Source organism: Geospiza fortis, unplaced genomic scaffold (assembly GCF_000277835.1).
Source record: "Geospiza fortis unplaced genomic scaffold, GeoFor_1.0 scaffold61, whole genome shotgun sequence".
Classification (NCBI taxonomy): Eukaryota; Metazoa; Chordata; class Aves; order Passeriformes; family Thraupidae; genus Geospiza; species Geospiza fortis.
This window is the reverse complement of record NW_005054430.1, coordinates 766,990-776,563: the sequence shown is the minus strand read 5'-3', so window position 1 is coordinate 776,563 and position 9,574 is coordinate 766,990. Positions and strand designations below refer to the sequence as shown.

At 44.8% G+C, this 9,574-nt stretch overlaps 1 protein-coding gene across 2 annotated transcripts in view; it reads right to left on the bottom strand.

Annotated features, from left to right (window-relative positions):
- Positions 1–9,574, bottom strand: part of EXOC4 (exocyst complex component 4) — a 372,421-nt gene that overhangs the window by 182,257 nt on the left and 180,590 nt on the right. The window lies entirely within an intron of this gene.

Here is a 9,574-nt window from a genome sequence, read left to right as displayed (position 1 = left end):
CTCCGAAATTCAAGATTCCCAGGACCCAAAATAACCAAACTAAAGGCCAACTTCTGGCCTGCAAAATGTGTTTATGCCTATTCTGCAGATCTCTAAAAGTCAACAGGATTTAAAGTTAAATTCCTCAGGAATATCCCACCAAAAAGTTATTTTGTGTCACAACCTGGTGCTTGAAAAACTTGTTTTTTCCACAGGCTCACATCCCTAAAAGTTTTTTTCCCAAGGTTCTGCCAGGAGTTTTCTTTTGCCACGTGCCCATGAAAACCCTGCAAGTGTTTGTGGAGCCACATCTGGTGCGTCTGAAGCAAATAATCCCAATAAAACAGGAATAAATGAGGGTCCTGCTCTGCAATATCCAGGAATTCAGCAGAATGGGAAAATGCAGCTTAGTGGTGAAGGAACTTCAAACCCATTTTTTGTAGCTCAGCTCAAGAAACTGAAAAGAGGGGAATAGTTGAAATAAACAGCTCAGATTATCTTAAATGAAAACTAAACACTTTGAAAACCTCCCTTTTTTCTCTTTTAGCATCTCTGGGGGAGACAAGAATTCACCTCCATGCTCTGGTTTCCCCAAACCACAACACTTTAAACCGTGCAAAAGGTTGTAAAGAAAAAAGCCCAGCAAGAAGAATCCAGGTAAAACCCCAAGTGAGAGCTCCCACACGAGGTGCCCAACTCCAAGGGAATTCCAGATTCCAGCTCACCACCAAAGGCTTTTCCCAGAAAACCCTTGAGCTGAACACCGCCACGCTGATGTAAAACACAACCATGACAAAAATTTAAATTATTAATCTTTCCTTTCATTGCTCTGATGGCTCCATGGGGGATGTGGGGTCATTCCAGGCTTCAGATCTTTGCTTTTAACAGCAAATCCTAAACACAGGAATCACCTTTTTTTTGTTCTCATCCAGCACCAGCTCTCCTGCCTTCAATCAAAAATTCATTAAGCTTGATGAAAGCAACCACAGGCATTGTGTAACAATTTTTAAGGTAATACTACCATAAAGTGGACCTAAACCACACTGTGTTTTCATCCTTGGATTTCCCCCATTCAGGGAAAACCCTCACTGAAGTATTTTTTGAACTTCCGTTTTTTGAGTCTTTCACAGACAGATTACAAATTTAGAATTTGTCAAGTTCTTTTTCCCTTTTCTTCCACCACAAAAATCAAAGATGCTTTTCTGGTTGTGCCATGGGAGCTCTCCTGTTGCTCTACAGATATTTTTTTAGCAATGTCAGAGAATTATTTCCTGTATTTGAAATGAAAGTTGGGGCTATTAAAGCAAGTTTTAGCTGCTACTGGAAGTTTATTCCTCAACAGCAAAGGAGCTGCTTGAAAAGCATCAGCTCCTACATGGGAGGATCTCACTTGTGATTGAGATTCTAAATGTTTGGTAATTCTTGTGGCACTTGGGGACATGTGGTGGCCTTGGCAGTGCTGCTTAATGGTTGGACTTGATGATCTTAAAGGGTTTTCCCAACTTAGTGAGTCTTAAAGGTGGATTTCAGGGTGGAACTTGGGTTTTTTTCAAGAATTTTGTACCTGAGATGGTTCAATTGAATCAGTGGATCCGTTCTGCCCTTCCAGAACTTCTGTGGCCGTGTGGTGAGCCCTGAGCTGCTCTGGGGATTGGATTGTCAGAATTCAGGACATTCCTCTGGCTGCCCTGGATTGCTCAAACCCCTGCCAGGGGGCTCAGAGACCCTGGCACAGAGCCCAAGACCCCTGTGCCTTTGATTTTGACCCATGGAAAAAACAATTACCAACCTTATATGAAGATCTGCAAACCATGAAAGTTTAAGCAGAATGATAGTTAGTTCACTACAGCGTGAAAATGTAGAATTTTAGGGGTTTTCGAATGGGGGTTCAGGGGGCAAGATGGAGGAATCTGGGTGTGTTCTGTCCTTCTTCTTGTCCTCCATCTTCTGGGTGATGGTGGCACTTTTGGATTGGTTTAGAGTAGAAGCTCAGTGTCTAACATAGGCGATGGGTATTGGAAATTATTTTAAATAATGTACAAGTAGTTTTTAGTATAAAAGATAACACCATCCCCAGGGTGGTCAGTGTGCCTCTGTCTGACCTGCTGGACAGACCTCAGCAGGCCAGAGAAAGAATTTTATAGATAAGAAACAATAAACAACCTGGAGAACGAGAACAGAAGAATCCTGACCCCTTTGAGTGCCAGGCTGGGAAAAGAGACTTTCTAACACATCTTGGGGTCACTCTGACCAGCAGAAATCCTGAGATTGGATCCTGTTAGATCCCTCCAGACTGCACTGTTCTGTTCCCAAGGAATCAATAAATCACTGGAAATTCACATGCCATCATCAACCCCTGTGACAAAATCAGAGTAACGGCGCTCAGCAAGGTGGGGACGCTCAATCCTCCTCCAGGAGAGCACGAGCGAAATGCTGGAAGTAAATTTAAGGTTTCCCAGAGAAACTCTGGCTGCCCCTGGATCCCTGAAGTGTCCAAGGCCAGGATGGATGGGCTTGGAGCACCCTGGGATGGTGGAAGGCGTCCCATGGCATGGGGTGGAGCTGGATCATCCTTAATGTCCCTTCCAACCCAAACCAATCTGTGATCCCAAAGGAAGGAGCTACTCCTGCTTTGTTGGCTCAATGAACACAAGCCTGGTTCAAAGTACCTCATTACCATGGAATTACATTAACACTCCTTTCAGCTATTCAGCCCCAGCTCTTGCAAATGTCAAAATTTCTCTGTTCCTTCAGCTTGTATTTCATCCAAAGGGAAGGAGGAGCTGGAGACATGTGAAATTTCTGACAGGCTGTTGATTTTCCCTTTGGATGAAGCATGTTTGAAAACTCCAAACTTGACTGATCTGCTGAAGCACATTCTCTGACAGACAATATAAAATCAATGCCTCACATATTAAGAGGGTTTTTTGGGTTTTTTTTTTCGGTGTGTGAGGGTTTTTGTTTGTGTGGGAGGTGGTGGTGGGGGAAGGGTGGGGATCACTTTATTTTCTGTCATGGAAAATGAACAGCCTCACCTTAAGGTTTTTATAAACTGTCATCTTTAATCAGACACACACACAGCAAGACTGTCAGTTCTCATAAAGCATCAGGGGGGGAAAAAAAAACCCAAAAAGGCACAAAATGTGAAGCTGTTCCCCATCCCCTCTCTGTGCGAGTCCCCAATCCCTGCGATGGCCCCAGTGAGGAGGAAACCTTTCCTTAGCAGTGTCACAACAAGGAGCTCTGCTGAGGTGTGGCTTTATCCTTCACTTTGTCAGGGAGGAAAGGGGTTGGGATTCGCCTGAGAGGAACATCCATCCCTGCTGCAGGCACACAGAAAGTACTGAACATCAGCAGCAGCTAAAAGCCTCCTAAACACTCATTAAATGGGGGGAAAGGGAGGGAAAAACATTCCCAGGGGAGGTGCCAAATTGCTCCCTGAAGGTTCCCATTCAGGACAATGCAAAGAAGCAGCGAGTGGATGAGAAGTTGCACCAAGAGTGGAAATTCTAAAATAAAGCTGGGAGTATCCAGGGGAAAGTTCTCCTGGTGGAAGGTGCCCTGACCATGGTGAGGGGCTGGAAATAAACGATCTTTAAGGTCCTTTCCTCGTTTCCAGTGTTGAATTTCGTGTTTCTGTAATAAGGATTTGAGATCTCTTGGTGCTGGCACTGCTGAGGGCCCTCGAGGGCAGTGTCCAGTTTGGGGTCACTCAGGAGTGTCCAGGGCTGGGTCCCTCCTGACAGGAGAGCCCTGGAGGGGCTGGAGAGGGTCCAGGGAAGGGGAAAATGAGCTGGGAAGGGTCTGGAGAACCAGGAGGGGCTGAGGGAGCTGGGAAGGGGCTGGAGAACCAGGAGGGACTGAGGGAGCTGGGAAGGGGCTGGAGAACCAGGAGGGACTGAGGGAGCTGGGAAGGGGCTGACCTGGAGCAAAGGAGGCTCAGGGGCCCTTGTGGCTCTGCACAAGTCCCTGCCAGGAGGGGACAGCCGGGGAACAGGGACAGGAGCAGAGGGAACGGCCTCAGGCTGGGCCAGGGCAGCCTCAGGGGGACACCAGGAAGAATTTCCTCATGGAAAGCGTTGATAGGAATTGGAAGGGGCTGCCCAGGGAGGGTTGGAGTCCCCATCCCTGGAGGTATCCAAGGAAGTCCTGGAGGTGGCACTCAGAGCTCTGGGCTGGGGACAAGGTGGGGATTGGGCACAGCTGGCACTGGGTGACCTTGGAGGGCTTTCCCCACCTCAGTGATCCTGGGAATTCGTGATCTCCCGATCTGAGCTCATCTTTGTCACCAGAGGCCCCATCTCCCAGCCCCAGAGAGCAGGAAGAGATTCCCTACCTTGCAGAAGCAAGAATTCCACCAATTAAGTGATATTTCCCCACCCTTTGAAGGGGATCTCTCACAATGCAAGACCTGCTGAAATCCGGAGGGTTCTTTTCAAGGACCCACCGCCTTTAAGCTTCCTGTGCACTTAACAGAACATCAGATATATTTTTTAAATTTACCCTGATCCTCTGCACATTACTCAGACTCAAACACAAACTTTAGGTAGTCAACACTCCAAGTTCCCTCTCCCAGCCTGAGTCAGCCTTATTGATTTCTCTGAAATCAAGTATTTTAGGTTTGATTCAGACAGCTAAAGGCATCAGCTCTCATTATTTAGCAGTATTTGTGCCACAGGAGGACTTGACATTTTCTATCTACTTCACTAATACTAAATAACCCTTAGAATTTAAAATACCACAGATTTTTCTTAACCTATTTAGTGTGATTTAGCAGAGTTTAAATGTAACAAACTCATCTAATTTTCACACTCCTTTTGCTTCCCAAGACCAACAGTCCCTATATTATCAAGTATTAATTTTATAGTGTCCAATTACAAGATATTACAGCCCATTTTAAAATAAAATGAGATGATTATTGTTATTATTATAACTGCAGAGATGTAAAAGGGGTTATTGGTGAGATGTGCAGGGCTTCTGAGTTATACACTGAGTTTTAGATCAATTTAGTGATGCAGTTTTTAACACCAGCAGCAGCTGATGCTCAAAGACCAAAGGATTTTGATGTCCCATGACAACTTTGCTGTCCCCTCCCAACATTTTCAAAATATACAGGATTTAAATTCTACATCCAGCACCTTTCATCTTAACACATCCTGATATCAACAGCAGCTTGGCAGGATTATTCCCATAAAATATCCCTGCTATATTCATGCACCTGGGTGGATGCACTTGTCCTGCACCTTGGGCACTTCCCTCCCAAGGACAGGGAATTCCTGAAATCTGACACTTGACTGGAGAGGGACACTCTGATATCAACAGGCAGCAAAAGTCCATCACCACCCTCCCCAGTTAGTCCCTAAAGGGTTTTTTAATTTAATAGCAGAGCAATCCCTCTTTTATTTGCGTTAAAGTAACTGGAAGAAACAGTTAATTCCAAATTTGCTGTCGAGCCTACTGCTTTCAGTGCTGGAGACTGCAGAAAGGAACAGAAATACTTCATCTTACATCAAAAGGTCAGACTACTGCTGCTCTCTTCCCCTTGCCCCCATCAATCCCAAAAAAACAAAAGGCAGACACAGAACACTAGTGCACACACAGAGCACTAAACTTTCCTCTTTGCATCCCAAGCCACGTCACCAGTGGCAAATTGGGAATTTTGCTTTTCCTTCTTCCCCTTTCCCCTTATTCATTGGTTTTCTATTTCTCTCCAGACTCTGAGCCCCAAGGCAGTGATGAGGACACCATTGTCACACCCCAGTCCTTCCCACCTGGCAGAGGGGAGATCCCTCCTGTTCATTCTTTGCATCCCAAACAATGCCAGCAGCAGCAAATTGGGAATTTTGCTTTTCCTTCTTCCCTTTTTCCCTTATTCTTTGGTTTTCTACTTCTCTCCAGACTCTGAGCCCCAAGGCAGTGACACCACTGGCACACCCCAGTCCTTCCCACCTGGCAGAGGGGAGATCCCTCCCCTTTATTCTTTGCGTCCCAAACGATTCCAGCAGCGGCAAACTGGGAATTTTGCTTTTCCTTTTTGTTTTCCTCTTTCTCTGCAGACTCCGAGCCCCAAGGCAGTGATGAGGACACCACTGCCCACCTGGCAGAGGGGAGATCCCAGCAGAGCCCCTGGAGATCCCAGGGGTGCCAGGACAATTCCTCTCCCCACTCCTCCTTCCCAAGGTCACGTCCTGCTGGGAAGTGGCTCTTCCTTCCGAATCAACGAGCACTTGGCTTTCTCCTCCATCCTCCAAGCTTTTTAATTGCTGCTTGATCCTAATGAGGTGTGGCTGATGGTAATAAATGGAAACCCCTCTGGCCTCAATATCTAGCATCCAGCACTGCTCAGCTGCCTTTGCCTCAGCACCACCATCCATCCATCCATCCATCCATCCCCTCCATCTCCCACCCTTCCCATTCCTCCCCCTCCAGCCTGGAGACTGCAGACATCTGTTCCTCAATTGTCTGGTAATAAACACACTCTATAAAGCATATGTAAAATGATTATTACCCCGAGGAGCCAAGTGCCTTTCAAATGCCAGCTGAAACAAATAAACATTAAGGAGGAGAAAAAAAAAAAAAAAAGACATTAAAAAAAATAATATCCCCACCAAACAAATGGTACGACAGACATCGCTCAGGCTGTTCCATGTTCCAGAAGGAAGGGTGTTGGGATTGCTCCTGTGATTCCTTCTTCCAAAGGGAGATGTTATTCCTCAGCCCAGAAACTCCAGCAAAGGATGAAAGAAGCAACTGGGCTCCTTTGGTAACTTTTATACTTTGGCACCTCCCATGAAATGTAATTAAGGAAAATCAGAGGTGGGCTCTGCCTCGATTTCTAAGTGCAATTAGTTTGCAGGTGTAGTTAGGAAAGGCTATTCCCAGGAATCATCTCGTCTAGAACACCCTCTTGTCTCTCAGAAACACACTCTTCGTTTATTCCATGTCTGTGGTGGTGTCATTAAGCGCTGCTAATTAATCTGGGCCTCGGTGTGCATCAGCTGTCCTTGTGGAATTAGGGACCCACATCCTGAACAACACAAATCTCACTTCCCCGCTCTAAAGGAATTCAAAGGCAAGGAAAGCTTTGAAAACCATGTTTAGGTATTTTTCCTTACACTGCCCATGGTTTTAATTAAGAGTTTCTATAAACTTTGATTATTGGGAATGGATTCATTTGCACCCCACCCGAAGTCTGACCCTGTGTTCTTCAAGAGGATCTAGAGCCAAGTTCCACCCTCAGTTTGTAAATAAAAAGGACGAAAAAGTGGCTTTATAAGCAGCAAATCTGTCCTGTGCTCGTGCACCTGTGATGTGATCAGCACTGACACCTCCCATAGCAGGAGTACAAAAGAGAGAAGTTCCCACTGGTGAGTGTGAATGCTCTGCTTCCAGCTCTCCCTCAGCATTCCAGGGCTGGATTTTATTTTAAAGCCATCACTTGATGTGATGCTCAGGCTTTAAATCAGCACACCAGGATCTGGTTTCTCAGTGAGCCAGTCTGTTTAATACTTTCGGAAGCCTTCAGCTGCCTCATAAAATCAGAGAGTCCATGCAGTGCTGAAGCTCCTCTGGCAACGTATTTATGGGGCTTTAATAAAAACAAGGGGGGAAAAAACCCTTGTAAATAAAATATTGATCATTTGAATTCAGACCAGATCAATTTCAAGTATGTAAAGGGGACAGGGAGGAAAGATGAGGGAGGCAGGTCATAAAGAGCCTCAAAAAGGAAAATAAAACCGGTGGAAACTTCACAGCTCTGCAGGAATTACCTCCAGGAGAGCTGGACATTTAAAACAGGAACATCTGGATCTAACCAAGAGATGACGATTTTATGATTCCATGTGCCAGAAGTCACTGCAAGCATCAATATCTGAGCAAATTCACTGTACTGAGCATTTCAGCTGCTGGTGGGACAGGTCATGGCTATCCCATCAGGAACAGAATTCCCTGTAGGGAATTACTGTCAGCTAAAGAAATCCTGTGATCACCCAGACTCTCTGCATCCCATTCATCATGAGTTAACCTCTCAGCACACTAAACATTAAAACGAATAAAACCACATTAAAATGGGTTTTAGCCCCTAACTCTCCCATCCCACAGGGAGAAAAGGGCAAACTGGGTCATTCCCTGTTTTCCTTCTTTTCCTGAATTTATTGATGAAATCCTCAATGCAAGGGAGTGAAGATGTTGCAGGTGCTTGGCATGAAAAATACACCGCACACAGATACCTTCATCTCCATGCAATTATTTTTTTATGAGGCAAATGATTCCTCCTGCCTGACTTGCAGGCTGGGAATGCAAAGTGAAGTGTTTGGGAGAAGTGCTATTTAAAGCAGAGCACTCGTGTTTCACTCAGATGGGAGGAAAAAAAAGGGGGGGAAAATAAAGCAGCAAGGCAAAGAGAAAGAATTTCAATCAATGGGAAAGATCTCATCAATAAAAATAAGAGCATCACCACTCTCTGGGCTTGCAAGATGTCTGTAAATTCATTAATGATTTAGAAATTGAAGTCCACATCATCACAGTCACACCCTGAAGAACACTGAATTTCATAGTCACACCTTGAAGAACACTGAATTTCACATGTCCATCTTTTCCCACCATAAAACAGCTGAAAACTACAAATTATCCTGCAGCAGATTTATTTTTAGCCCATTTCTTCAGTTCAAAAGAGACAGAGGAGGAAGTGAAATGTGCTTATGGAATTGTCCCCTTCGTTATGGGCACGTGGCAAGAAATAAACTCTTTTTTTCAAGGCAAGATCTTGCACACCATAACACATCTCAGGATGTTCTCAAGATTATTCCAATCCCTGCTGTTTTAACACCAGAAATTTCGATGTGGAGGCATTTATGCCTTTTCCAACTGTGTTTTTAAGTCCTGAGAAGTCAGAAAGAAGCCGAGTTCTCAGCCACGGAGGTGCCAGGAGGAGATTCCTTCCTCTGGGATCAGATCCCAATAATTTTTTATGATTATTTTGTGACTTTTTGGGTTTAGCATTGCAGGGAAGCTCTTGTTGAGTGACTCTGGACAGCGAATTCACACAAACACAAGCAAGGAGGGAAATGGTGCTGGAGAGAAAGGAAAACCCTCCCAGGAAAAAAGAGGTGGGAGGTTGGCATGAACCAATCCAAACCTTGTATTATTGAATTTCCACAAAACCAACAGGCCAAACTGTTAGAAAAGCAGCAAAATTCAGGTATCAGAGGTGAATGATACAGTGAGAAGAGGTTTCTTCAAGGCTTGCTCTGTTTAAAACTCCAGCTGTGACAATTTTGGTAATCGCAGGCTCACTGTGGATCGGGAATTAATTTGCAGTCCCCAGCCCACAGCGTTTCATCAACGAACTCACCTTGCAGCTCCTCTGACTTTATAATAAGCACGAAGAACAGCGAGAAACAATTTGTGGCAGGTTGCAAATAAACTTCCCCCAGCTTAGGTCAATAAATGACACTGGTTGGTGACACAGGGTCACCCAGACAGGAAATCCCAGCTGACATCACAGTTCCGTTTGAAAAATATTTGAAGACTAAAAATATTTAAAGAAAAATATTTATTTTTCTTTAAATATATATTTTAAATATTTAGATATTAA